Genomic DNA, 27,752 nt, shown 5'->3' with positions numbered 1-27,752 from the left:
GGCCGCCAGGCTGTCTTTTTTTTGCACAGCTAGTTGCCTCCAGGAGGCCACAAGAGGGAGACAAGGGACTGCAAAATGGAAAATAGGCATCCACCAACTTTACAGACAACTTCTCCTTGCTCCTACAACCTCCATCCTTGCACAGTTTGTTATTCTTCTAGGTAACATAGTAACAAATCCAAATTGCTGCTCTCTTTGTAGGCAAGCAAGGCTTTGTTGCAACTGCAATTCTTACTTCTTCTTGAAATGTAGGGACGACAGTACATTCCATCACATCCATCTAGTGTACACAGGTAGGTCCATTGTGGCGGGCAGGCGAGCGGGCGGGCTGCTTTATTGGCTGTTTGCTGTTCCCCTACTCCACTCCACTATTTGACTGTTGTGCTGCATCAATCAATCAATCAATCAATCAATCAATCAATCAATCAATCAATCAATCAATCAATCAATCAGTGGCTGGCTCAGGTGCAGCTCTTTAACTTACCTAAAAGGGAGGGCGGAGAGAAGACAAGGAAGGTGAATGAGGTGTTCCAATGTGAAATGCCGGAAACACAGAAACACAGACGACACACAACAAGAGGTGGCAATCTATTCATTAATTGCATTTAATCAATGTGCTCATTATCACTCATGCATTGTCCAACAGGTGTTGAAATAATGGGATTAAAAGGGGAGATCCCTTCAGAAAGACAGAAACAATAGCAAAGACAAAAAACACTTTTGGAATCTGCTTTTAGTCAACACATAAGGAAAGGGTGCACCGGTCCTGGAAATACTGCAATACCAGGTCAATGCGTGGAGTGGACAGAGCAAGCTCTATTTCCATCTCCCTGTTCTAAAAATCCATTTAATATATGGTCCCCAGATAGGGGACGTATCAGATATTAAACTGATAAGAACAGATACTACACTTGATCTTAGCCAAAAGGCCGAGAAGCGATAACCCGAACGGGCCGCGCGTTGCCCGAGCCTGCCCGATACTGCTGTTCAGCCCTTGCAGCGATTCAGCCTACTTCTAGGCAATTCCATGGGGCCCTGCAGGCTCACACACTCACAGCTACACGGGAGGTGAATAAAGGCCGGAGAGGAAGCCAGACAGGATTTGCTTCTTTTGCTTGCACCACAATGCAGTGCTGAAAGAGGAGGAATCTACATAAAAACGCCTTCCTGGCAACGCCCAAATGCCCTGCTGCCATGCAGATAAACACTGGCAGCGGCAGCAAGTGCATGCCCACAGCCACCCCTTGTTCCTTCACACCTTGTATCAGCTGTAATCCAGTCCAGTCCAGTGCTGCCTGCTGAGCAGCACTGACCAACACTGCCTGGGCCCAGGCTTTTATCTCTGAGGCCCCATTATGATGTCAGAAAGCTGGCTCTGGAATCCTGAGGGCTCCACTATGACACGTGCAAAGTTCCGTCTGAACTTTATATAAGACGGTGAGGCTCAGTCAGTCACTCAGTGTTGCCTGAGAGGGCAACACTGCAACAGCCGGCCACCAGGCTGTCTTTTTTTTGCACAGCTAGTTGCCTCCAGGAGGCCACAAGAGGGAGACAAGGGACTGCAAAATGGAAAATAGGCATCCACCAACTTTACAGACAACTTCTCCTTGCTCCTACAACCTCCATCCTTGCACAGTTTGTTATTCTTCTAGGTAACATAGTAACAAATCCAAATTGCTGCTCTCTTTGTAGGCAAGCAAGGCTTTGTTGCAACTGCAATTCTTACTTCTTCTTGAAATGTAGGGACGGCAGTACATTCCATCACATCCATCTAGTGTACACAGGTAGGTCCATTGTGGCGGGCAGGCGAGCGGGCGGGCTGCTTTATTGGCTGTTTGCTGTTCCCCTACTCCACTCCACTATTTGACTGTTGTGCTGCATCAATCAATCAATCAATCAATCAATCAATCAATCAATCAATCAATCAGTGGCTGGCTCAGGTGCAGCTCTTTAACTTACCTAAAAGGGAGGGCGGAGAGAAGACAAGGAAGGTGAATGAGGTGTTCCAATGTGAAATGCCGGAAACACAGAAACACAGACGACACACAACAAGAGGTGGCAATCTATTCATTAATTGCATTTAATCAATGAGCTCATTATCACTCATGCATTGTCCAACAGGTGTTGAAATAATGGGATTAAAAGGGGAGATCCCTTCAGAAAGACAGAAACAATAGCAAAGACAAAAAATACTTTTGGAATCTGCTTTTAGTCAACACATAAGGAAAGGGTGCACCGGTCCTGGAAATACTGCAATACCAGGTCAATGCGTGGAGTGGACAGAGCAAGCTCTATTTCCATCTCCCTGTTCTAAAAATCCATTTAATATATGGTCCCCAGATAGGGGACGTATCAGATATTAAACTGATAAGAACAGATACTACACTTGATCTTAGCCAAAAGGCCGAGAAGCGATAACCCGAACGGGCCGCGCGTTGCCCGAGCCTGCCCGATACTGCTGTTCAGCCCTTGCAGCGATTCAGCCTACTTCTAGGCAATTCCATGGGGCCCTGCAGGCTCACACACTCACAGCTACACGGGAGGTGAATAAAGGCCGGAGAGGAAGCCAGACAGGATTTGCTTCTTTTGCTTGCACCACAATGCAGTGCTGAAAGAGGTGGAATCTACATAAAAACGCCTTCCTGGCAACGCCCAAATGCCCTGCTGCCATGCAGATAAACACTGGCAGCGGCAGCAAGTGCATGCCCACAGCCACCCCTTGTTCCTTCACACCTTGTATCAGCTGTAATCCAGTCCAGTCCAGTGCTGCCTGCTGAGCAGCACTGACCAACACTGCCTGGGCCCAGGCTTTTATCTCTGAGGCCCCATTATGATGTCAGAAAGCTGGCTCTGGAATCCTGAGGGCTCCACTATGACACGTGCAAAGTTCCGTCTGAACTTTATATAAGACGGTGAGGCTCAGTCAGTCACTCAGTGTTGCCTGAGAGGGCAACACTGCAACAGCCGGCCGCCAGGCTGTCTTTTTTTTGCACAGCTAGTTGCCTCCAGGAGGCCACAAGAGGGAGACAAGGGACTGCAAAATGGAAAATAGGCATCCACCAACTTTACAGACAACTTCTCCTTGCTCCTACAACCTCCATCCTTGCACAGTTTGTTATTCTTCTAGGTAACATAGTAACAAATCCAAATTGCTGCTCTCTTTGTAGGCAAGCAAGGCTTTGTTGCAACTGCAATTCTTACTTCTTCTTGAAATGTAGGGACGACAGTACATTCCATCACATCCATCTAGTGTACACAGGTAGGTCCATTGTGGCGGGCAGGCGAGCGGGCGGGCTGCTTTATTGGCTGTTTGCTGTTCCCCTACTCCACTCCACTATTTGACTGTTGTGCTGCATCAATCAATCAATCAATCAATCAATCAATCAATCAATCAATCAATCAATCAATCAATCAGTGGCTGGCTCAGGTGCAGCTCTTTAACTTACCTAAAAGGGAGGGCGGAGAGAAGACAAGGAAGGTGAATGAGGTGTTCCAATGTGAAATGCCGGAAACACAGAAACACAGACGACACACAACAAGAGGTGGCAATCTATTCATTAATTGCATTTAATCAATGAGCTCATTATCACTCATGCATTGTCCAACAGGTGTTGAAATAATGGGATTAAAAGGGGAGATCCCTTCAGAAAGACAGAAACAATAGCAAAGACAAAAAACACTTTTGGAATCTGCTTTTAGTCAACACATAAGGAAAGGGTGCACCGGTCCTGGAAATACTGCAATACCAGGTCAATGCGTGGAGTGGACAGAGCAAGCTCTATTTCCATCTCCCTGTTCTAAAAATCCATTTAATATATGGTCCCCAGATAGGGGACGTATCAGATATTAAACTGATAAGAACAGATACTACACTTGATCTTAGCCAAAAGGCCGAGAAGCGATAACCCGAACGGGCCGCGCGTTGCCCGAGCCTGCCCGATACTGCTGTTCAGCCCTTGCAGCGATTCAGCCTACTTCTAGGCAATTCCATGGGGCCCTGCAGGCTCACACACTCACAGCTACACGGGAGGTGAATAAAGGCCGGAGAGGAAGCCAGACAGGATTTGCTTCTTTTGCTTGCACCACAATGCAGTGCTGAAAGAGGAGGAATCTACATAAAAACGCCTTCCTGGCAACGCCCAAATGCCCTGCTGCCATGCAGATAAACACTGGCAGCGGCAGCAAGTGCATGCCCACAGCCACCCCTTGTTCCTTCACACCTTGTATCAGCTGTAATCCAGTCCAGTCCAGTGCTGCCTGCTGAGCAGCACTGACCAACACTGCCTGGGCCCAGGCTTTTATCTCTGAGGCCCCATTATGATGTCAGAAAGCTGGCTCTGGAATCCTGAGGGCTCCACTATGACACGTGCAAAGTTCCGTCTGAACTTTATATAAGACGGTGAGGCTCAGTCAGTCACTCAGTGTTGCCTGAGAGGGCAACACTGCAACAGCCGGCCGCCAGGCTGTCTTTTTTTTGCACAGCTAGTTGCCTCCAGGAGGCCACAAGAGGGAGACAAGGGACTGCAAAATGGAAAATAGGCATCCACCAACTTTACAGACAACTTCTCCTTGCTCCTACAACCTCCATCCTTGCACAGTTTGTTATTCTTCTAGGTAACATAGTAACAAATCCAAATTGCTGCTCTCTTTGTAGGCAAGCAAGGCATTGTTGCAACTGCAATTCTTACTTCTTCTTGAAATGTAGGGACGACAGTACATTCCATCACATCCATCTAGTGTACACAGGTAGGTCCATTGTGGGGCAGGCGAGCGGGCGGGCTGCTTTATTGGCTGTTTGCTGTTCCCCTACTCCACTCCACTATTTGACTGTTGTGCTGCATCAATCAATCAATCAATCAATCAATCAATCAATCAATCAATCAATCAGTGGCTGGCTCAGGTGCAGCTCTTTAACTTACCTAAAAGGGAGGGCGGAGAGAAGACAAGGAAGGTGAATGAGGTGTTCCAATGTGAAATGCCGGAAACACAGAAACACAGACGACACACAACAAGAGGTGGCAATCTATTCATTAATTGCATTTAATCAATGAGCTCATTATCACTCATGCATTGTCCAACAGGTGTTGAAATAATGGGATTAAAAGGGGAGATCCCTTCAGAAAGACAGAAACAATAGCAAAGACAAAAAACACTTTTGGAATCTGCTTTTAGTCAACACATAAGGAAAGGGTGCACCGGTCCTGGAAATACTGCAATACCAGGTCAATGCGTGGAGTGGACAGAGCAAGCTCTATTTCCATCTCCCTGTTCTAAAAATCCATTTAATATATGGTCCCCAGATAGGGGACGTATCAGATATTAAACTGATAAGAACAGATACTACACTTGATCTTAGCCAAAAGGCCGAGAAGCGATAACCCGAACGGGCCGCGCGTTGCCCGAGCCTGCCCGATACTGCTGTTCAGCCCTTGCAGCGATTCAGCCTACTTCTAGGCAATTCCATGGGGCCCTGCAGGCTCACACACTCACAGCTACACGGGAGGTGAATAAAGGCCGGAGAGGAAGCCAGACAGGATTTGCTTCTTTTGCTTGCACCACAATGCAGTGCTGAAAGAGGAGGAATCTACATAAAAACGCCTTCCTGGCAACGCCCAAATGCCCTGCTGCCATGCAGATAAACACTGGCAGCGGCAGCAAGTGCATGCCCACAGCCACCCCTTGTTCCTTCACACCTTGTATCAGCTGTAATCCAGTCCAGTCCAGTGCTGCCTGCTGAGCAGCACTGACCAACACTGCCTGGGCCCAGGCTTTTATCTCTGAGGCCCCATTATGATGTCAGAAAGCTGGCTCTGGAATCCTGAGGGCTCCACTATGACACGTGCAAAGTTCCGTCTGAACTTTATATAAGACGGTGAGGCTCAGTCAGTCACTCAGTGTTGCCTGAGAGGGCAACACTGCAACAGCCGGCCGCCAGGCTGTCTTTTTTTTGCACAGCTAGTTGCCTCCAGGAGGCCACAAGAGGGAGACAAGGGACTGCAAAATGGAAAATAGGCATCCACCAACTTTACAGACAACTTCTCCTTGCTCCTACAACCTCCATCCTTGCACAGTTTGTTATTCTTCTAGGTAACATAGTAACAAATCCAAATTGCTGCTCTCTTTGTAGGCAAGCAAGGCTTTGTTGCAACTGCAATTCTTACTTCTTCTTGAAATGTAGGGACGACAGTACATTCCATCACATCCATCTAGTGTACACAGGTAGGTCCATTGTGGCGGGCAGGCGAGCGGGCGGGCTGCTTTATTGGCTGTTTGCTGTTCCCCTACTCCACTCCACTATTTGACTGTTGTGCTGCATCAATCAATCAATCAATCAATCAATCAATCAATCAATCAATCAATCAATCAATCAATCAGTGGCTGGCTCAGGTGCAGCTCTTTAACTTACCTAAAAGGGAGGGCGGAGAGAAGACAAGGAAGGTGAATGAGGTGTTCCAATGTGAAATGCCGGAAACACAGAAACACAGACGACACACAACAAGAGGTGGCAATCTATTCATTAATTGCATTTAATCAATGAGCTCATTATCACTCATGCATTGTCCAACAGGTGTTGAAATAATGGGATTAAAAGGGGAGATCCCTTCAGAAAGACAGAAACAATAGCAAAGACAAAAAACACTTTTGGAATCTGCTTTTAGTCAACACATAAGGAAAGGGTGCACCGGTCCTGGAAATACTGCAATACCAGGTCAATGCGTGGAGTGGACAGAGCAAGCTCTATTTCCATCTCCCTGTTCTAAAAATCCATTTAATATATGGTCCCCAGATAGGGGACGTATCAGATATTAAACTGATAAGAACAGATACTACACTTGATCTTAGCCAAAAGGCCGAGAAGCGATAACCCGAACGGGCCGCGCGTTGCCCGAGCCTGCCCGATACTGCTGTTCAGCCCTTGCAGCGATTCAGCCTACTTCTAGGCAATTCCATGGGGCCCTGCAGGCTCACACACTCACAGCTACACGGGAGGTGAATAAAGGCCGGAGAGGAAGCCAGACAGGATTTGCTTCTTTTGCTTGCACCACAATGCAGTGCTGAAAGAGGAGGAATCTACATAAAAACGCCTTCCTGGCAACGCCCAAATGCCCTGCTGCCATGCAGATAAACACTGGCAGCGGCAGCAAGTGCATGCCCACAGCCACCCCTTGTTCCTTCACACCTTGTATCAGCTGTAATCCAGTCCAGTCCAGTGCTGCCTGCTGAGCAGCACTGACCAACACTGCCTGGGCCCAGGCTTTTATCTCTGAGGCCCCATTATGATGTCAGAAAGCTGGCTCTGGAATCCTGAGGGCTCCACTATGACACGTGCAAAGTTCCGTCTGAACTTTATATAAGACGGTGAGGCTCAGTCAGTCACTCAGTGTTGCCTGAGAGGGCAACACTGCAACAGCCGGCCGCCAGGCTGTCTTTTTTTTGCACAGCTAGTTGCCTCCAGGAGGCCACAAGAGGGAGACAAGGGACTGCAAAATGGAAAATAGGCATCCACCAACTTTACAGACAACTTCTCCTTGCTCCTACAACCTCCATCCTTGCACAGTTTGTTATTCTTCTAGGTAACATAGTAACAAATCCAAATTGCTGCTCTCTTTGTAGGCAAGCAAGGCATTGTTGCAACTGCAATTCTTACTTCTTCTTGAAATGTAGGGACGACAGTACATTCCATCACATCCATCTAGTGTACACAGGTAGGTCCATTGTGGGGCAGGCGAGCGGGCGGGCTGCTTGCTGTTCCCCTACTCCACTCCACTATTTGACTGTTGTGCTGCATCAATCAATCAATCAATCAATCAATCAATCAATCAATCAATCAATCAATCAATCAATCAGTGGCTGGCTCAGGTGCAGCTCTTTAACTTACCTAAAAGGGAGGGCGGAGAGAAGACAAGGAAGGTGAATGAGGTGTTCCAATGTGAAATGCCGGAAACACAGAAACACAGACGACACACAACAAGAGGTGGCAATCTATTCATTAATTGCATTTAATCAATGAGCTCATTATCACTCATGCATTGTCCAACAGGTGTTGAAATAATGGGATTAAAAGGGGAGATCCCTTCAGAAAGACAGAAACAATAGCAAAGACAAAAAACACTTTTGGAATCTGCTTTTAGTCAACACATAAGGAAAGGGTGCACTGGTCCTGGAAATACTGCAATACCAGGTCAATGCGTGGAGTGGACAGAGCAAGCTCTATTTCCATCTCCCTGTTCTAAAAATCCATTTAATATATGGTCCCCAGATAGGGGACGTATCAGATATTAAACTGATAAGAACAGATACTACACTTGATCTTAGCCAAAAGGCCGAGAAGCGATAACCCGAACGGGCCGCGCGTTGCCCGAGCCTGCCCGATACTGCTGTTCAGCCCTTGCAGCGATTCAGCCTACTTCTAGGCAATTCCATGGGGCCCTGCAGGCTCACACACTCACAGCTACACGGGAGGTGAATAAAGGCCGGAGAGGAAGCCAGACAGGATTTGCTTCTTTTGCTTGCACCACAATGCAGTGCTGAAAGAGGAGGAATCTACATAAAAACGCCTTCCTGGCAACGCCCAAATGCCCTGCTGCCATGCAGATAAACACTGGCAGCGGCAGCAAGTGCATGCCCACAGCCACCCCTTGTTCCTTCACACCTTGTATCAGCTGTAATCCAGTCCAGTCCAGTGCTGCCTGCTGAGCAGCACTGACCAACACTGCCTGGGCCCAGGCTTTTATCTCTGAGGCCCCATTATGATGTCAGAAAGCTGGCTCTGGAATCCTGAGGGCTCCACTATGACACGTGCAAAGTTCCGTCTGAACTTTATATAAGACGGTGAGGCTCAGTCAGTCACTCAGTGTTGCCTGAGAGGGCAACACTGCAACAGCCGGCCGCCAGGCTGTCTTTTTTTTGCACAGCTAGTTGCCTCCAGGAGGCCACAAGAGGGAGACAAGGGACTGCAAAATGGAAAATAGGCATCCACCAACTTTACAGACAACTTCTCCTTGCTCCTACAACCTCCATCCTTGCACAGTTTGTTATTCTTCTAGGTAACATAGTAACAAATCCAAATTGCTGCTCTCTTTGTAGGCAAGCAAGGCTTTGTTGCAACTGCAATTCTTACTTCTTCTTGAAATGTAGGGACGACAGTACATTCCATCACATCCATCTAGTGTACACAGGTAGGTCCATTGTGGCGGGCAGGCGAGCGGGCGGGCTGCTTTATTGGCTGTTTGCTGTTCCCCTACTCCACTCCACTATTTGACTGTTGTGCTGCATCAATCAATCAATCAATCAATCAATCAATCAATCAATCAATCAATCAATCAATCAATCAATCAGTGGCTGGCTCAGGTGCAGCTCTTTAACTTACCTAAAAGGGAGGGCGGAGAGAAGACAAGGAAGGTGAATGAGGTGTTCCAATGTGAAATGCCGGAAACACAGAAACACAGACGACACACAACAAGAGGTGGCAATCTATTCATTAATTGCATTTAATCAATGAGCTCATTATCACTCATGCATTGTCCAACAGGTGTTGAAATAATGGGATTAAAAGGGGAGATCCCTTCAGAAAGACAGAAACAATAGCAAAGACAAAAAACACTTTTGGAATCTGCTTTTAGTCAACACATAAGGAAAGGGTGCACCGGTCCTGGAAATACTGCAATACCAGGTCAATGCGTGGAGTGGACAGAGCAAGCTCTATTTCCATCTCCCTGTTCTAAAAATCCATTTAATATATGGTCCCCAGATAGGGGACGTATCAGATATTAAACTGATAAGAACAGATACTACACTTGATCTTAGCCAAAAGGCCGAGAAGCGATAACCCGAACGGGCCGCGCGTTGCCCGAGCCTGCCCGATACTGCTGTTCAGCCCTTGCAGCGATTCAGCCTACTTCTAGGCAATTCCATGGGGCCCTGCAGGCTCACACACTCACAGCTACACGGGAGGTGAATAAAGGCCGGAGAGGAAGCCAGACAGGATTTGCTTCTTTTGCTTGCACCACAATGCAGTGCTGAAAGAGGAGGAATCTACATAAAAACGCCTTCCTGGCAACGCCCAAATGCCCTGCTGCCATGCAGATAAACACTGGCAGCGGCAGCAAGTGCATGCCCACAGCCACCCCTTGTTCCTTCACACCTTGTATCAGCTGTAATCCAGTCCAGTCCAGTGCTGCCTGCTGAGCAGCACTGACCAACACTGCCTGGGCCCAGGCTTTTATCTCTGAGGCCCCATTATGATGTCAGAAAGCTGGCTCTGGAATCCTGAGGGCTCCACTATGACACGTGCAAAGTTCCGTCTGAACTTTATATAAGACGGTGAGGCTCAGTCAGTCACTCAGTGTTGCCTGAGAGGGCAACACTGCAACAGCCGGCCGCCAGGCTGTCTTTTTTTTGCACAGCTAGTTGCCTCCAGGAGGCCACAAGAGGGAGACAAGGGACTGCAAAATGGAAAATAGGCATCCACCAACTTTACAGACAACTTCTCCTTGCTCCTACAACCTCCATCCTTGCACAGTTTGTTATTCTTCTAGGTAACATAGTAACAAATCCAAATTGCTGCTCTCTTTGTAGGCAAGCAAGGCATTGTTGCAACTGCAATTCTTACTTCTTCTTGAAATGTAGGGACGACAGTACATTCCATCACATCCATCTAGTGTACACAGGTAGGTCCATTGTGGGGCAGGCGAGCGGGCGGGCTGCTTTATTGGCTGTTTGCTGTTCCCCTACTCCACTCCACTATTTGACTGTTGTGCTGCATCAATCAATCAATCAATCAATCAATCAATCAATCAATCAATCAATCAGTGGCTGGCTCAGGTGCAGCTCTTTAACTTACCTAAAAGGGAGGGCGGAGAGAAGACAAGGAAGGTGAATGAGGTGTTCCAATGTGAAATGCCGGAAACACAGAAACACAGACGACACACAACAAGAGGTGGCAATCTATTCATTAATTGCATTTAATCAATGAGCTCATTATCACTCATGCATTGTCCAACAGGTGTTGAAATAATGGGATTAAAAGGGGAGATCCCTTCAGAAAGACAGAAACAATAGCAAAGACAAAAAACACTTTTGGAATCTGCTTTTAGTCAACACATAAGGAAAGGGTGCACTGGTCCTGGAAATACTGCAATACCAGGTCAATGCGTGGAGTGGACAGAGCAAGCTCTATTTCCATCTCCCTGTTCTAAAAATCCATTTAATATATGGTCCCCAGATAGGGGACGTATCAGATATTAAACTGATAAGAACAGATACTACACTTGATCTTAGCCAAAAGGCCGAGAAGCGATAACCCGAACGGGCCGCGCGTTGCCCGAGCCTGCCCGATACTGCTGTTCAGCCCTTGCAGCGATTCAGCCTACTTCTAGGCAATTCCATGGGGCCCTGCAGGCTCACACACTCACAGCTACACGGGAGGTGAATAAAGGCCGGAGAGGAAGCCAGACAGGATTTGCTTCTTTTGCTTGCACCACAATGCAGTGCTGAAAGAGGAGGAATCTACATAAAAACGCCTTCCTGGCAACGCCCAAATGCCCTGCTGCCATGCAGATAAACACTGGCAGCGGCAGCAAGTGCATGCCCACAGCCACCCCTTGTTCCTTCACACCTTGTATCAGCTGTAATCCAGTCCAGTCCAGTGCTGCCTGCTGAGCAGCACTGACCAACACTGCCTGGGCCCAGGCTTTTATCTCTGAGGCCCCATTATGATGTCAGAAAGCTGGCTCTGGAATCCTGAGGGCTCCACTATGACACGTGCAAAGTTCCGTCTGAACTTTATATAAGACGGTGAGGCTCAGTCAGTCACTCAGTGTTGCCTGAGAGGGCAACACTGCAACAGCCGGCCGCCAGGCTGTCTTTTTTTTGCACAGCTAGTTGCCTCCAGGAGGCCACAAGAGGGAGACAAGGGACTGCAAAATGGAAAATAGGCATCCACCAACTTTACAGACAACTTCTCCTTGCTCCTACAACCTCCATCCTTGCACAGTTTGTTATTCTTCTAGGTAACATAGTAACAAATCCAAATTGCTGCTCTCTTTGTAGGCAAGCAAGGCTTTGTTGCAACTGCAATTCTTACTTCTTCTTGAAATGTAGGGACGACAGTACATTCCATCACATCCATCTAGTGTACACAGGTAGGTCCATTGTGGCGGGCAGGCGAGCGGGCGGGCTGCTTTATTGGCTGTTTGCTGTTCCCCTACTCCACTCCACTATTTGACTGTTGTGCTGCATCAATCAATCAATCAATCAATCAATCAATCAATCAATCAATCAATCAATCAATCAATCAGTGGCTGGCTCAGGTGCAGCTCTTTAACTTACCTAAAAGGGAGGGCGGAGAGAAGACAAGGAAGGTGAATGAGGTGTTCCAATGTGAAATGCCGGAAACACAGAAACACAGACGACACACAACAAGAGGTGGCAATCTATTCATTAATTGCATTTAATCAATGAGCTCATTATCACTCATGCATTGTCCAACAGGTGTTGAAATAATGGGATTAAAAGGGGAGATCCCTTCAGAAAGACAGAAACAATAGCAAAGACAAAAAACACTTTTGGAATCTGCTTTTAGTCAACACATAAGGAAAGGGTGCACCGGTCCTGGAAATACTGCAATACCAGGTCAATGCGTGGAGTGGACAGAGCAAGCTCTATTTCCATCTCCCTGTTCTAAAAATCCATTTAATATATGGTCCCCAGATAGGGGACGTATCAGATATTAAACTGATAAGAACAGATACTACACTTGATCTTAGCCAAAAGGCCGAGAAGCGATAACCCGAACGGGCCGCGCGTTGCCCGAGCCTGCCCGATACTGCTGTTCAGCCCTTGCAGCGATTCAGCCTACTTCTAGGCAATTCCATGGGGCCCTGCAGGCTCACACACTCACAGCTACACGGGAGGTGAATAAAGGCCGGAGAGGAAGCCAGACAGGATTTGCTTCTTTTGCTTGCACCACAATGCAGTGCTGAAAGAGGAGGAATCTACATAAAAACGCCTTCCTGGCAACGCCCAAATGCCCTGCTGCCATGCAGATAAACACTGGCAGCGGCAGCAAGTGCATGCCCACAGCCACCCCTTGTTCCTTCACACCTTGTATCAGCTGTAATCCAGTCCAGTCCAGTGCTGCCTGCTGAGCAGCACTGACCAACACTGCCTGGGCCCAGGCTTTTATCTCTGAGGCCCCATTATGATGTCAGAAAGCTGGCTCTGGAATCCTGAGGGCTCCACTATGACACGTGCAAAGTTCCGTCTGAACTTTATATAAGACGGTGAGGCTCAGTCAGTCACTCAGTGTTGCCTGAGAGGGCAACACTGCAACAGCCGGCCGCCAGGCTGTCTTTTTTTTGCACAGCTAGTTGCCTCCAGGAGGCCACAAGAGGGAGACAAGGGACTGCAAAATGGAAAATAGGCATCCACCAACTTTACAGACAACTTCTCCTTGCTCCTACAACCTCCATCCTTGCACAGTTTGTTATTCTTCTAGGTAACATAGTAACAAATCCAAATTGCTGCTCTCTTTGTAGGCAAGCAAGGCATTGTTGCAACTGCAATTCTTACTTCTTCTTGAAATGTAGGGACGACAGTACATTCCATCACATCCATCTAGTGTACACAGGTAGGTCCATTGTGGGGCAGGCGAGCGGGCGGGCTGCTTTATTGGCTGTTTGCTGTTCCCCTACTCCACTCCACTATTTGACTGTTGTGCTGCATCAATCAATCAATCAATCAATCAATCAATCAATCAATCAATCAATCAATCAATCAATCAATCAATCAGTGGCTGGCTCAGGTGCAGCTCTTTAACTTACCTAAAAGGGAGGGCGGAGAGAAGACAAGGAAGGTGAATGAGGTGTTCCAATGTGAAATGCCGGAAACACAGAAACACAGACGACACACAACAAGAGGTGGCAATCTATTCATTAATTGCATTTAATCAATGAGCTCATTATCACTCATGCATTGTCCAACAGGTGTTGAAATAATGGGATTAAAAGGGGAGATCCCTTCAGAAAGACAGAAACAATAGCAAAGACAAAAAACACTTTTGGAATCTGCTTTTAGTCAACACATAAGGAAAGGGTGCACCGGTCCTGGAAATACTGCAATACCAGGTCAATGCGTGGAGTGGACAGAGCAAGCTCTATTTCCATCTCCCTGTTCTAAAAATCCATTTAATATATGGTCCCCAGATAGGGGACGTATCAGATATTAAACTGATAAGAACAGATACTACACTTGATCTTAGCCAAAAGGCCGAGAAGCGATAACCCGAACGGGCCGCGCGTTGCCCGAGCCTGCCCGATACTGCTGTTCAGCCCTTGCAGCGATTCAGCCTACTTCTAGGCAATTCCATGGGGCCCTGCAGGCTCACACACTCACAGCTACACGGGAGGTGAATAAAGGCCGGAGAGGAAGCCAGACAGGATTTGCTTCTTTTGCTTGCACCACAATGCAGTGCTGAAAGAGGAGGAATCTACATAAAAACGCCTTCCTGGCAACGCCCAAATGCCCTGCTGCCATGCAGATAAACACTGGCAGCGGCAGCAAGTGCATGCCCACAGCCACCCCTTGTTCCTTCACACCTTGTATCAGCTGTAATCCAGTCCAGTCCAGTGCTGCCTGCTGAGCAGCACTGACCAACACTGCCTGGGCCCAGGCTTTTATCTCTGAGGCCCCATTATGATGTCAGAAAGCTGGCTCTGGAATCCTGAGGGCTCCACTATGACACGTGCAAAGTTCCGTCTGAACTTTATATAAGACGGTGAGGCTCAGTCAGTCACTCAGTGTTGCCTGAGAGGGCAACACTGCAACAGCCGGCCGCCAGGCTGTCTTTTTTTTGCACAGCTAGTTGCCTCCAGGAGGCCACAAGAGGGAGACAAGGGACTGCAAAATGGAAAATAGGCATCCACCAACTTTACAGACAACTTCTCCTTGCTCCTACAACCTCCATCCTTGCACAGTTTGTTATTCTTCTAGGTAACATAGTAACAAATCCAAATTGCTGCTCTCTTTGTAGGCAAGCAAGGCTTTGTTGCAACTGCAATTCTTACTTCTTCTTGAAATGTAGGGACGACAGTACATTCCATCACATCCATCTAGTGTACACAGGTAGGTCCATTGTGGCGGGCAGGCGAGCGGGCGGGCTGCTTTATTGGCTGTTTGCTGTTCCCCTACTCCACTCCACTATTTGACTGTTGTGCTGCATCAATCAATCAATCAATCAATCAATCAATCAATCAATCAATCAATCAGTGGCTGGCTCAGGTGCAGCTCTTTAACTTACCTGAGGGGAGATTCACACGAGCGTTGCGTTTTTGCGCGCGCAAACAACGCGGCGTTTTGCGAGCGCAAAAACCATTTGACAGCTGCGTGTGTCATGCGTGTCTGATGCGCGGCTGCGTGATTTTCGCGCAGCCGGCATCATAGAGATGAGGCTTGTCGACGCCCGTCACTGTCCAAGGTGCTGAAAGAGCTAACTCTTTCAGCACCCTCGACAGTGAATGCCGAACACAACAGCGAAAAACCTGTAAAAAAAAAAGATAAAGTTCCTACTTACCGAGAACTTCCCGGCCGTTGCCTTGGTGACGCGTCCTTGGTGACGCGTCCTTGGTGACGCGCCTCTCTTGACATCGGGCCCCACCTCCCTGGATGACGCGGCAGTCCAAGTGACCACTGCAGCCTGTGATTGGCTGCAGCCTGTGCTTGGCCTGTGATTGGCTGGAGCTGTCACTTGAACTGAAGTGTCATCCCGGGAGGTCGGACTGCAGGAAGGAGACAGGAGTTATCGGTAAGTTAGAACTTCGTTTTTTTTTACAGGTTCATGTATTTTGGGATCGCAAGTCACTGTCCATGGTGCTGAAACAGTTTAACTCTTTCAGCACCATGCACAGTGAATCTCTCCCGACGTCGCGGACCGGAAATTTTTTTGCCGGGTTCGGCCAAAACGAGTTTGGCCGAACCCGGTGAAGTTTGCCTCGGTTGTCGGGGTTCGCTCCTCGCAAAGACACTCCGTTTGGATGCTTGGAAACAGAAAAGCACGTGGTGCTTTTCTGTTTTCATTCATCCTTTTCACTGCTGTTGCGCGAATCACGCTCGTCCCACGGAGGTGCTTCCGTGTGGTGCGCGTGATTTTCACGCACCCATTGACTTCAATGGGTGCGTGATGCGCGAAATACGCAGAGTTATTGAACCTGTCGCGCTTTTTGCGCAGCAGACAAACGCTGCGCAAAAAGCACGGACTGTCTGTACTGCCCCATAGACTTGTATTGGTCCATGCGTGCCGCGTGAAAACCACGCAGCCCGCACGGACCGAATACACGCTCGTGTGAATCCCCCCTAAAAGGGAGGGCGGAGAGAAGACAAGGAAGGTGAATGAGGTGTTCCAATGTGAAATGCCGGAAACACAGAAACACAGACGACACACAACAAGAGGTGGCAATCTATTCATTAATTGCATTTAATCAATGAGCTCATTATCACTCATGCATTGTCCAACAGGTGTTGAAATAATGGGATTAAAAGGGGAGATCCCTTCAGAAAGACAGAAACAATAGCAAAGACAAAAAACACTTTTGGAATCTGCTTTTAGTCAACACATAAGGAAAGGGTGCACCGGTCCTGGAAATACTGCAATACCAGGTCAATGCGTGGAGTGGACAGAGCAAGCTCTATTTCCATCTCCCTGTTCTAAAAATCCATTTAATATATGGTCCCCAGATAGGGGACGTATCAGATATTAAACTGATAAGAACAGATACTACACTTGATCTTAGCCAAAAGGCCGAGAAGCGATAACCCGAACGGGCCGTGCGTTGCCCGAGCCTGCCCGATACTGCTGTTCAGCCCTTGCAGCGATTCAGCCTACTTCTAGGCAATTCCATGGGGCCCTGCAGGCTCACACACTCACAGCTACACGGGAGGTGAATAAAGGCCGGAGAGGAAGCCAGACAGGATTTGCTTCTTTTGCTTGCACCACAATGCAGTGCTGAAAGAGGAGGAATCTACATAAAAACGCCTTCATGGCAACGCCCAAATGCCCTGCTGCCATGCAGATAAACACTGGCAGCGGCAGCAAGTGCATGCCCACAGCCACCCCTTGTTCCTTCACACCTTGTATCAGCTGTAATCCAGTCCAGTCCAGTGCTGCCTGCTGAGCAGCACTGACCAACACTGCCTGGGCCCAGGCTTTTATCTCTGAGGCCCCATTATGATGTCAGAAAGCTGGCTCTGGAATCCTGAGGGCTCCACTATGACACGTGCAAAGTTCCGTCTGAACTTTATATAAGACGGTGAGGCTCAGTCAGTCACTCAGTGTTGCCTGAGAGGGCAACACTGCAACAGCCGGCCGCCAGGCTGTCTTTTTTTTGCACAGCTAGTTGCCTCCAGGAGGCCACAAGAGGGAGACAAGGGACTGCAAAATGGAAAATAGGCATCCACCAACTTTACAGACAACTTCTCCTTGCTCCTACAACCTCCATCCTTGCACAGTTTGTTATTCTTCTAGGTAACATAGTAACAAATCCAAATTGCTGCTCTCTTTGTAGGCAAGCAAGGCTTTGTTGCAACTGCAATTCTTACTTCTTCTTGAAATGTAGGGACGACAGTACATTCCATCACATCCATCTAGTGTACACAGGTAGGTCCATTGTGGCGGGCAGGCGAGCGGGCGGGCTGCTTTATTGGCTGTTTGCTGTTCCCCTACTCCACTCCACTATTTGACTGTTGTGCTGCATCAATCAATCAATCAATCAATCAATCAATCAATCAATCAATCAATCAATCAATCAATCAATCAGTGGCTGGCTCAGGTGCAGCTCTTTAACTTACCTAAAAGGGAGGGCGGAGAGAAGACAAGGAAGGTGAATGAGGTGTTCCAATGTGAAATGCCGGAAACACAGAAACACAGACGACACACAACAAGAGGTGGCAATCTATTCATTAATTGCATTTAATCAATGAGCTCATTATCACTCATGCATTGTCCAACAGGTGTTGAAATAATGGGATTAAAAGGGGAGATCCCTTCAGAAAGACAGAAACAATAGCAAAGACAAAAAACACTTTTGGAATCTGCTTTTAGTCAACACATAAGGAAAGGGTGCACCGGTCCTGGAAATACTGCAATACCAGGTCAATGCGTGGAGTGGACAGAGCAAGCTCTATTTCCATCTCCCTGTTCTAAAAATCCATTTAATATATGGTCCCCAGATAGGGGACGTATCAGATAACTGATAAGAACAGATACTACACTTGATCTTAGCCAAAAGGCCGAGAAGCGATAACCCGAACGGGCCGCGCGTTGCCCGAGCCTGCCCGATACTGCTGTTCAGCCCTTGCAGCGATTCAGCCTACTTCTAGGCAATTCCATGGGGCCCTGCAGGCTCACACACTCACAGCTACACGGGAGGTGAATAAAGGCCGGAGAGGAAGCCAGACAGGATTTGCTTCTTTTGCTTGCACCACAATGCAGTGCTGAAAGAGGAGGAATCTACATAAAAACGCCTTCCTGGCAACGCCCAAATGCCCTGCTGCCATGCAGATAAACACTGGCAGCGGCAGCAAGTGCATGCCCACAGCCACCCCTTGTTCCTTCACACCTTGTATCAGCTGTAATCCAGTCCAGTCCAGTGCTGCCTGCTGAGCAGCACTGACCAACACTGCCTGGGCCCAGGCTTTTATCTCTGAGGCCCCATTATGATGTCAGAAAGCTGGCTCTGGAATCCTGAGGGCTCCACTATGACATGTGCAAAGTTCCGTCTGAACTTTATATAAGACGGTGAGGCTCAGTCAGTCACTCAGTGTTGCCTGAGAGGGCAACACTGCAACAGCCGGCCGCCAGGCTGTCTTTTTTTTGCACAGCTAGTTGCCTCCAGGAGGCCACAAGAGGGAGACAAGGGACTGCAAAATGGAAAATAGGCATCCACCAACTTTACAGACAACTTCTCCTTGCTCCTACAACCTCCATCCTTGCACAGTTTGTTATTCTTCTAGGTAACATAGTAACAAATCCAAATTGCTGCTCTCTTTGTAGGCAAGCAAGGCTTTGTTGCAACTGCAATTCTTACTTCTTCTTGAAATGTAGGGACGACAGTACATTCCATCACATCCATCTAGTGTACACAGGTAGGTCCATTGTGGCGGGCAGGCGAGCGGGCGGGCTGCTTTATTGGCTGTTTGCTGTTCCCCTACTCCACTCCACTATTTGACTGTTGTGCTGCATCAATCAATCAATCAATCAATCAATCAATCAATCAATCAATCAATCAGTGGCTGGCTCAGGTGCAGCTCTTTAACTTACCTAAAAGGGAGGGCGGAGAGAAGACAAGGAAGGTGAATGAGGTGTTCCAATGTGAAATGCCGGAAACACAGAAACACAGACGACACACAACAAGAGGTGGCAATCTATTCATTAATTGCATTTAATCAATGAGCTCATTATCACTCATGCATTGTCCAACAGGTGTTGAAATAATGGGATTAAAAGGGGAGATCCCTTCAGAAAGACAGAAACAATAGCAAAGACAAAAAACACTTTTGGAATCTGCTTTTAGTCAACACATAAGGAAAGGGTGCACCGGTCCTGGAAATACTGCAATACCAGGTCAATGCGTGGAGTGGACAGAGCAAGCTCTATTTCCATCTCCCTGTTCTAAAAATCCATTTAATATATGGTCCCCAGATAGGGGACGTATCAGATATTAAACTGATAAGAACAGATACTACACTTGATCTTAGCCAAAAGGCCGAGAAGCGATAACCCGAACGGGCCGCGCGTTGCCCGAGCCTGCCCGATACTGCTGTTCAGCCCTTGCAGCGATTCAGCCTACTTCTAGGCAATTCCATGGGGCCCTGCAGGCTCACACACTCACAGCTACACGGGAGGTGAATAAAGGCCGGAGAGGAAGCCAGACAGGATTTGCTTCTTTTGCTTGCACCACAATGCAGTGCTGAAAGAGGAGGAATCTACATAAAAACGCCTTCCTGGCAACGCCCAAATGCCCTGCTGCCATGCAGATAAACACTGGCAGCGGCAGCAAGTGCATGCCCACAGCCACCCCTTGTTCCTTCACACCTTGTATCAGCTGTAATCCAGTCCAGTCCAGTGCTGCCTGCTGAGCAGCACTGACCAACACTGCCTGGGCCCAGGCTTTTATCTCTGAGGCCCCATTATGATGTCAGAAAGCTGGCTCTGGAATCCTGAGGGCTCCACTATGACACGTGCAAAGTTCCGTCTGAACTTTATATAAGACGGTGAGGCTCAGTCAGTCACTCAGTGTTGCCTGAGAGGGCAACACTGCAACAGCCGGCCGCCAGGCTGTCTTTTTTTTGCACAGCTAGTTGCCTCCAGGAGGCCACAAGAGGGAGACAAGGGACTGCAAAATGGAAAATAGGCATCCACCAACTTTACAGACAACTTCTCCTTGCTCCTACAACCTCCATCCTTGCACAGTTTGTTATTCTTCTAGGTAACATAGTAACAAATCCAAATTGCTGCTCTCTTTGTAGGCAAGCAAGGCTTTGTTGCAACTGCAATTCTTACTTCTTCTTGAAATGTAGGGACGACAGTACATTCCATCACATCCATCTAGTGTACACAGGTAGGTCCATTGTGGCGGGCAGGCGAGCGGGCGGGCTGCTTTATTGGCTGTTTGCTGTTCCCCTACTCCACTCCACTATTTGACTGTTGTGCTGCATCAATCAATCAATCAATCAATCAATCAATCAATCAATCAATCAATCAATCAGTGGCTGGCTCAGGTGCAGCTCTTTAACTTACCTAAAAGGGAGGGCGGAGAGAAGACAAGGAAGGTGAATGAGGTGTTCCAATGTGAAATGCCGGAAACACAGAAACACAGACGACACACAACAAGAGGTGGCAATCTATTCATTAATTGCATTTAATCAATGAGCTCATTATCACTCATGCATTGTCCAACAGGTGTTGAAATAATGGGATTAAAAGGGGAGATCCCTTCAGAAAGACAGAAACAATAGCAAAGACAAAAAACACTTTTGGAATCTGCTTTTAGTCAACACATAAGGAAAGGGTGCACCGGTCCTGGAAATACTGCAATACCAGGTCAATGCGTGGAGTGGACAGAGCAAGCTCTATTTCCATCTCCCTGTTCTAAAAATCCATTTAATATATGGTCCCCAGATAGGGGACGTATCAGATATTAAACTGATAAGAACAGATACTACACTTGATCTTAGCCAAAAGGCCGAGAAGCGATAACCCGAACGGGCCGCGCGTTGCCCGAGCCTGCCCGATACTGCTGTTCAGCCCTTGCAGCGATTCAGCCTACTTCTAGGCAATTCCATGGGGCCCTGCAGGCTCACACACTCACAGCTACACGGGAGGTGAATAAAGGCCGGAGAGGAAGCCAGACAGGATTTGCTTCTTTTGCTTGCACCACAATGCAGTGCTGAAAGAGGAGGAATCTACATAAAAACGCCTTCCTGGCAACGCCCAAATGCCCTGCTGCCATGCAGATAAACACTGGCAGCGGCAGCAAGTGCATGCCCACAGCCACCCCTTGTTCCTTCACACCTTGTATCAGCTGTAATCCAGTCCAGTCCAGTGCTGCCTGCTGAGCAGCACTGACCAACACTGCCTGGGCCCAGGCTTTTATCTCTGAGGCCCCATTATGATGTCAGAAAGCTGGCTCTGGAATCCTGAGGGCTCCACTATGACATGTGCAAAGTTCCGTCTGAACTTTATATAAGACGGTGAGGCTCAGTCAGTCACTCAGTGTTGCCTGAGAGGGCAACACTGCAACAGCCGGCCGCCAGGCTGTCTTTTTTTTGCACAGCTAGTTGCCTCCAGGAGGCCACAAGAGGGAGACAAGGGACTGCAAAATGGAAAATAGGCATCCACCAACTTTACAGACAACTTCTCCTTGCTCCTACAACCTCCATCCTTGCACAGTTTGTTATTCTTCTAGGTAACATAGTAACAAATCCAAATTGCTGCTCTCTTTGTAGGCAAGCAAGGCTTTGTTGCAACTGCAATTCTTACTTCTTCTTGAAATGTAGGGACGACAGTACATTCCATCACATCCATCTAGTGTACACAGGTAGGTCCATTGTGGCGGGCAGGCGAGCGGGCGGGCTGCTTTATTGGCTGTTTGCTGTTCCCCTACTCCACTCCACTATTTGACTGTTGTGCTGCATCAATCAATCAATCAATCAATCAATCAATCAATCAGTGGCTGGCTCAGGTGCAGCTCTTTAACTTACCTAAAAGGGAGGGCGGAGAGAAGACAAGGAAGGTGAATGAGGTGTTCCAATGTGAAATGCCGGAAACACAGAAACACAGACGACACACAACAAGAGGTGGCAATCTATTCATTAATTGCATTTAATCAATGAGCTCATTATCACTCATGCATTGTCCAACAGGTGTTGAAATAATGGGATTAAAAGGGGAGATCCCTTCAGAAAGACAGAAACAATAGCAAAGACAAAAAACACTTTTGGAATCTGCTTTTAGTCAACACATAAGGAAAGGGTGCACCGGTCCTGGAAATACTGCAATACCAGGTCAATGCGTGGAGTGGACAGAGCAAGCTCTATTTCCATCTCCCTGTTCTAAAAATCCATTTAATATATGGTCCCCAGATAGGGGACGTATCAGATATTAAACTGATAAGAACAGATACTACACTTGATCTTAGCCAAAAGGCCGAGAAGCGATAACCCGAACAGGCCGCGCGTTGCCCGAGCCTGCCCGATACTGCTGTTCAGCCCTTGCAGCGATTCAGCCTACTTCTAGGCAATTCCATGGGGCCCTGCAGGCTCACACACTCACAGCTACACGGGAGGTGAATAAAGGCCGGAGAGGAAGCCAGACAGGATTTGCTTCTTTTGCTTGCACCACAATGCAGTGCTGAAAGAGGAGGAATCTACATAAAAACGCCTTCCTGGCAACGCCCAAATGCCCTGCTGCCATGCAGATAAACACTGGCAGCGGCAGCAAGTGCATGCCCACAGCCACCCCTTGTTCCTTCACACCTTGTATCAGCTGTAATCCAGTCCAGTCCAGTGCTGCCTGCTGAGCAGCACTGACCAACACTGCCTGGGCCCAGGCTTTTATCTCTGAGGCCCCATTATGATGTCAGAAAGCTGGCTCTGGAATCCTGAGGGCTCCACTATGACACGTGCAAAGTTCCGTCTGAACTTTATATAAGACGGTGAGGCTCAGTCAGTCACTCAGTGTTGCCTGAGAGGGCAACACTGCAACAGCCGGCCGCCAGGCTGTCTTTTTTTTGCACAGCTAGTTGCCTCCAGGAGGCCACAAGAGGGAGACAAGGGACTGCAAAATGGAAAATAGGCATCCACCAACTTTACAGACAACTTCTCCTTGCTCCTACAACCTCCATCCTTGCACAGTTTGTTATTCTTCTAGGTAACATAGTAACAAATCCAAATTGCTGCTCTCTTTGTAGGCAAGCAAGGCTTTGTTGCAACTGCAATTCTTACTTCTTCTTGAAATGTAGGGACGACAGTACATTCCATCACATCCATCTAGTGTACACAGGTAGGTCCATTGTGGCGGGCAGGCGAGCGGGCGGGCTGCTTTATTGGCTGTTTGCTGTTCCCCTACTCCACTCCACTATTTGACTGTTGTGCTGCATCAATCAATCAATCAATCAATCAATCAATCAATCAATCAATCAGTGGCTGGCTCAGGTGCAGCTCTTTAACTTACCTAAAAGGGAGGGCGGAGAGAAGACAAGGAAGGTGAATGAGGTGTTCCAATGTGAAATGCCGGAAACACAGAAACACAGACGACACACAACAAGAGGTGGCAATCTATTCATTAATTGCATTTAATCAATGAGCTCATTATCACTCATGCATTGTCCAACAGGTGTTGAAATAATGGGATTAAAAGGGGAGATCCCTTCAGAAAGACAGAAACAATAGCAAAGACAAAAAACACTTTTGGAATCTGCTTTTAGTCAACACATAAGGAAAGGGTGCACCGGTCCTGGAAATACTGCAATACCAGGTCAATGCGTGGAGTGGACAGAGCAAGCTCTATTTCCATCTCCCTGTTCTAAAAATCCATTTAATATATGGTCCCCAGATAGGGGACGTATCAGATATTAAACTGATAAGAACAGATACTACACTTGATCTTAGCCAAAAGGCCGAGAAGCGATAACCCGAACGGGCCGCGCGTTGCCCGAGCCTGCCCGATACTGCTGTTCAGCCCTTGCAGCGATTCAGCCTACTTCTAGGCAATTCCATGGGGCCCTGCAGGCTCACACACTCACAGCTACACGGGAGGTGAATAAAGGCCGGAGAGGAAGCCAGACAGGATTTGCTTCTTTTGCTTGCACCACAATGCAGTGCTGAAAGAGGAGGAATCTACATAAAAACGCCTTCCTGGCAACGCCCAAATGCCCTGCTGCCATGCAGATAAACACTGGCAGCGGCAGCAAGTGCATGCCCACAGCCACCCCTTGTTCCTTCACACCTTGTATCAGCTGTAATCCAGTCCAGTCCAGTGCTGCCTGCTGAGCAGCACTGACCAACACTGCCTGGGCCCAGGCTTTTATCTCTGAGGCCCCATTATGATGTCAGAAAGCTGGCTCTGGAATCCTGAGGGCTCCACTATGACACGTGCAAAGTTCCGTCTGAACTTTATATAAGACGGTGAGGCTCAGTCAGTCACTCAGTGTTGCCTGAGAGGGCAACACTGCAACAGCCGGCCGCCAGGCTGTCTTTTTTTTGCACAGCTAGTTGCCTCCAGGAGGCCACAAGAGGGAGACAAGGGACTGCAAAATGGAAAATAGGCATCCACCAACTTTACAGACAACTTCTCCTTGCTCCTACAACCTCCATCCTTGCACAGTTTGTTATTCTTCTAGGTAACATAGTAACAAATCCAAATTGCTGCTCTCTTTGTAGGCAAGCAAGGCTTTGTTGCAACTGCAATTCTTACTTCTTCTTGAAATGTAGGGACGACAGTACATTCCATCACATCCATCTAGTGTACACAGGTAGGTCCATTGTGGCGGGCAGGCGAGCGGGCGGGCTGCTTTATTGGCTGTTTGCTGTTCCCCTACTCCACTCCACTATTTGACTGTTGTGCTGCATCAATCAATCAATCAATCAATCAATCAATCAATCAATCAATCAATCAATCAATCAATCAATCAGTGGCTGGCTCAGGTGCAGCTCTTTAACTTACCTAAAAGGGAGGGCGGAGAGAAGACAAGGAAGGTGAATGAGGTGTTCCAATGTGAAATGCCGGAAACACAGAAACACAGACGACACACAACAAGAGGTGGCAATCTATTCATTAATTGCATTTAATCAATGAGCTCATTATCACTCATGCATTGTCCAACAGGTGTTGAAATAATGGGATTAAAAGGGGAGATCCCTTCAGAAAGACAGAAACAATAGCAAAGACAAAAAACACTTTTGGAATCTGCTTTTAGTCAACACATAAGGAAAGGGTGCACCGGTCCTGGAAATACTGCAATACCAGGTCAATGCGTGGAGTGGACAGAGCAAGCTCTATTTCCATCTCCCTGTTCTAAAAATCCATTTAATATATGGTCCCCAGATAGGGGACGTATCAGATATTAAACTGATAAGAACAGATACTACACTTGATCTTAGCCAAAAGGCCGAGAAGCGATAACCCGAACGGGCCGCGCGTTGCCCGAGCCTGCCCGATACTGCTGTTCAGCCCTTGCAGCGATTCAGCCTACTTCTAGGCAATTCCATGGGGCCCTGCAGGCTCACACACTCACAGCTACACGGGAGGTGAATAAAGGCCGGAGAGGAAGCCAGACAGGATTTGCTTCTTTTGCTTGCACCACAATGCAGTGCTGAAAGAGGAGGAATCTACATAAAAACGCCTTCCTGGCAACGCCCAAATGCCCTGCTGCCATGCAGATAAACACTGGCAGCGGCAGCAAGTGCATGCCCACAGCCACCCCTTGTTCCTTCACACCTTGTATCAGCTGTAATCCAGTCCAGTCCAGTGCTGCCTGCTGAGCAGCACTGACCAACACTGCCTGGGCCCAGGCTTTTATCTCTGAGGCCCCATTATGATGTCAGGAAGCTGGCTCTGGAATCCTGAGGGCTCCACTATGACACGTGCAAAGTTCCGTCTGAACTTTATATAAGACGGTGAGGCTCAGTCAGTCACTCAGTGTTGCCTGAGAGGGCAACACTGCAACAGCCGGCCGCCAGGCTGTCTTTTTTTTGCACAGCTAGTTGCCTCCAGGAGGCCACAAGAGGGAGACAAGGGACTGCAAAATGGAAAATAGGCATCCACCAACTTTACAGACAACTTCTCCTTGCTCCTACAACCTCCATCCTTGCACAGTTTGTTATTCTTCTAGGTAACATAGTAACAAATCCAAATTGCTGCTCTCTTTGTAGGCAAGCAAGGCTTTGTTGCAACTGCAATTCTTACTTCTTCTTGAAATGTAGGGACGACAGTACATTCCATCACATCCATCTAGTGTACACAGGTAGGTCCATTGTGGCGGGCAGGCGAGCGGGCGGGCTGCTTTATTGGCTGTTTGCTGTTCCCCTACTCCACTCCACTATTTGACTGTTGTGCTGCATCAATCAATCAATCAATCAATCAATCAATCAATCAATCAATCAATCAATCAGTGGCTGGCTCAGGTGCAGCTCTTTAACTTACCTAAAAGGGAGGGCGGAGAGAAGACAAGGAAGGTGAATGAGGTGTTCCAATGTGAAATGCCGGAAACACAGAAACACAGACGACACACAACAAGAGGTGGCAATCTATTCATTAATTGCATTTAATCAATGAGCTCATTATCACTCATGCATTGTCCAACAGGTGTTGAAATAATGGGATTAAAAGGGGAGATCCCTTCAGAAAGACAGAAACAATAGCAAAGACAAAAAACACTTTTGGAATCTGCTTTTAGTCAACACATAAGGAAAGGGTGCACCGGTCCTGGAAATACTGCAATACCAGGTCAATGCGTGGAGTGGACAGAGCAAGCTCTATTTCCATCTCCCTGTTCTAAAAATCCATTTAATATATGGTCCCCAGATAGGGGACGTATCAGATATTAAACTGATAAGAACAGATACTACACTTGATCTTAGCCAAAAGGCCGAGAAGCGATAACCCGAACAGGCCGCGCGTTGCCCGAGCCTGCCCGATACTGCTGTTCAGCCCTTGCAGCGATTCAGCCTACTTCTAGGCAATTCCATGGGGCCCTGCAGGCTCACACACTCACAGCTACACGGGAGGTGAATAAAGGCCGGAGAGGAAGCCAGACAGGATTTGCTTCTTTTGCTTGCACCACAATGCAGTGCTGAAAGAGGAGGAATCTACATAAAAACGCCTTCCTGGCAACGCCCAAATGCCCTGCTGCCATGCAGATAAACACTGGCAGCGGCAGCAAGTGCATGCCCACAGCCACCCCTTGTTCCTTCACACCTTGTATCAGCTGTAATCCAGTCCAGTCCAGTGCTGCCTGCTGAGCAGCACTGACCAACACTGCCTGGGCCCAGGCTTTTATCTCTGAGGCCCCATTATGATGTCAGAAAGCTGGCTCTGGAATCCTGAGGGCTCCACTATGACACGTGCAAAGTTCCGTCTGAACTTTATATAAGACGGTGAGGCTCAGTCAGTCACTCAGTGTTGCCTGAGAGGGCAACACTGCAACAGCCGGCCGCCAGGCTGTCTTTTTTTTGCACAGCTAGTTGCCTCCAGGAGGCCA

At 48.0% G+C, this 27,752-nt stretch overlaps 18 non-coding genes across 18 annotated transcripts; all 18 read right to left on the bottom strand.

Annotated features, from left to right (window-relative positions):
• Positions 1 to 750: 750 nt before the first annotated feature.
• On the bottom strand, positions 751 to 941 carry LOC142720941 (U2 spliceosomal RNA). The gene has a single exon (XR_012873699.1). It is a non-coding gene; the product is annotated as a U2 spliceosomal RNA (small nuclear RNA).
• A 1,284-nt stretch (positions 942 to 2,225) lies between these two features.
• On the bottom strand, positions 2,226 to 2,416 carry LOC142720940 (U2 spliceosomal RNA). Its single transcript, XR_012873698.1, has one exon. It is a non-coding gene; the product is annotated as a U2 spliceosomal RNA (small nuclear RNA).
• A 1,296-nt stretch (positions 2,417 to 3,712) lies between these two features.
• Positions 3,713 to 3,903, bottom strand: LOC142720939 (U2 spliceosomal RNA). Its single transcript, XR_012873697.1, has one exon. It is a non-coding gene; the product is annotated as a U2 spliceosomal RNA (small nuclear RNA).
• Positions 3,904 to 5,185: 1,282 nt separating this feature from the next.
• LOC142720938 (U2 spliceosomal RNA) lies at positions 5,186 to 5,376 on the bottom strand. Its single transcript, XR_012873696.1, has one exon. It is a non-coding gene; the product is annotated as a U2 spliceosomal RNA (small nuclear RNA).
• Positions 5,377 to 6,672: 1,296 nt separating this feature from the next.
• LOC142720937 (U2 spliceosomal RNA) lies at positions 6,673 to 6,863 on the bottom strand. The gene has a single exon (XR_012873695.1). It is a non-coding gene; the product is annotated as a U2 spliceosomal RNA (small nuclear RNA).
• A 1,282-nt stretch (positions 6,864 to 8,145) lies between these two features.
• On the bottom strand, positions 8,146 to 8,336 carry LOC142721012 (U2 spliceosomal RNA). Its single transcript, XR_012873769.1, has one exon. It is a non-coding gene; the product is annotated as a U2 spliceosomal RNA (small nuclear RNA).
• A 1,300-nt stretch (positions 8,337 to 9,636) lies between these two features.
• Positions 9,637 to 9,827, bottom strand: LOC142720936 (U2 spliceosomal RNA). Its single transcript, XR_012873694.1, has one exon. It is a non-coding gene; the product is annotated as a U2 spliceosomal RNA (small nuclear RNA).
• Positions 9,828 to 11,109: 1,282 nt separating this feature from the next.
• On the bottom strand, positions 11,110 to 11,300 carry LOC142720890 (U2 spliceosomal RNA). Its single transcript, XR_012873648.1, has one exon. It is a non-coding gene; the product is annotated as a U2 spliceosomal RNA (small nuclear RNA).
• A 1,296-nt stretch (positions 11,301 to 12,596) lies between these two features.
• On the bottom strand, positions 12,597 to 12,787 carry LOC142720935 (U2 spliceosomal RNA). Its single transcript, XR_012873693.1, has one exon. It is a non-coding gene; the product is annotated as a U2 spliceosomal RNA (small nuclear RNA).
• Positions 12,788 to 14,089: 1,302 nt separating this feature from the next.
• LOC142720934 (U2 spliceosomal RNA) lies at positions 14,090 to 14,280 on the bottom strand. The gene has a single exon (XR_012873692.1). It is a non-coding gene; the product is annotated as a U2 spliceosomal RNA (small nuclear RNA).
• A 2,336-nt stretch (positions 14,281 to 16,616) lies between these two features.
• Positions 16,617 to 16,807, bottom strand: LOC142720932 (U2 spliceosomal RNA). The gene has a single exon (XR_012873690.1). It is a non-coding gene; the product is annotated as a U2 spliceosomal RNA (small nuclear RNA).
• Positions 16,808 to 18,107: 1,300 nt separating this feature from the next.
• LOC142721068 (U2 spliceosomal RNA) lies at positions 18,108 to 18,294 on the bottom strand. Its single transcript, XR_012873824.1, has one exon. It is a non-coding gene; the product is annotated as a U2 spliceosomal RNA (small nuclear RNA).
• A 1,284-nt stretch (positions 18,295 to 19,578) lies between these two features.
• Positions 19,579 to 19,769, bottom strand: LOC142720930 (U2 spliceosomal RNA). The gene has a single exon (XR_012873689.1). It is a non-coding gene; the product is annotated as a U2 spliceosomal RNA (small nuclear RNA).
• Positions 19,770 to 21,057: 1,288 nt separating this feature from the next.
• On the bottom strand, positions 21,058 to 21,248 carry LOC142720929 (U2 spliceosomal RNA). The gene has a single exon (XR_012873688.1). It is a non-coding gene; the product is annotated as a U2 spliceosomal RNA (small nuclear RNA).
• Positions 21,249 to 22,520: 1,272 nt separating this feature from the next.
• LOC142720928 (U2 spliceosomal RNA) lies at positions 22,521 to 22,711 on the bottom strand. The gene has a single exon (XR_012873687.1). It is a non-coding gene; the product is annotated as a U2 spliceosomal RNA (small nuclear RNA).
• Positions 22,712 to 23,991: 1,280 nt separating this feature from the next.
• LOC142720927 (U2 spliceosomal RNA) lies at positions 23,992 to 24,182 on the bottom strand. The gene has a single exon (XR_012873686.1). It is a non-coding gene; the product is annotated as a U2 spliceosomal RNA (small nuclear RNA).
• A 1,300-nt stretch (positions 24,183 to 25,482) lies between these two features.
• Positions 25,483 to 25,673, bottom strand: LOC142720926 (U2 spliceosomal RNA). The gene has a single exon (XR_012873685.1). It is a non-coding gene; the product is annotated as a U2 spliceosomal RNA (small nuclear RNA).
• A 1,288-nt stretch (positions 25,674 to 26,961) lies between these two features.
• On the bottom strand, positions 26,962 to 27,152 carry LOC142720925 (U2 spliceosomal RNA). Its single transcript, XR_012873684.1, has one exon. It is a non-coding gene; the product is annotated as a U2 spliceosomal RNA (small nuclear RNA).
• Between the last annotated feature and the right edge of the window lie 600 nt (positions 27,153 to 27,752).

Source organism: Rhinoderma darwinii, unplaced genomic scaffold, assembly GCF_050947455.1.
Source record: "Rhinoderma darwinii isolate aRhiDar2 unplaced genomic scaffold, aRhiDar2.hap1 Scaffold_513, whole genome shotgun sequence".
NCBI lineage: Eukaryota > Metazoa > Chordata > Amphibia > Anura > Rhinodermatidae > Rhinoderma > Rhinoderma darwinii.
This window is presented reverse-complemented; position numbering and strand designations above follow the sequence as displayed.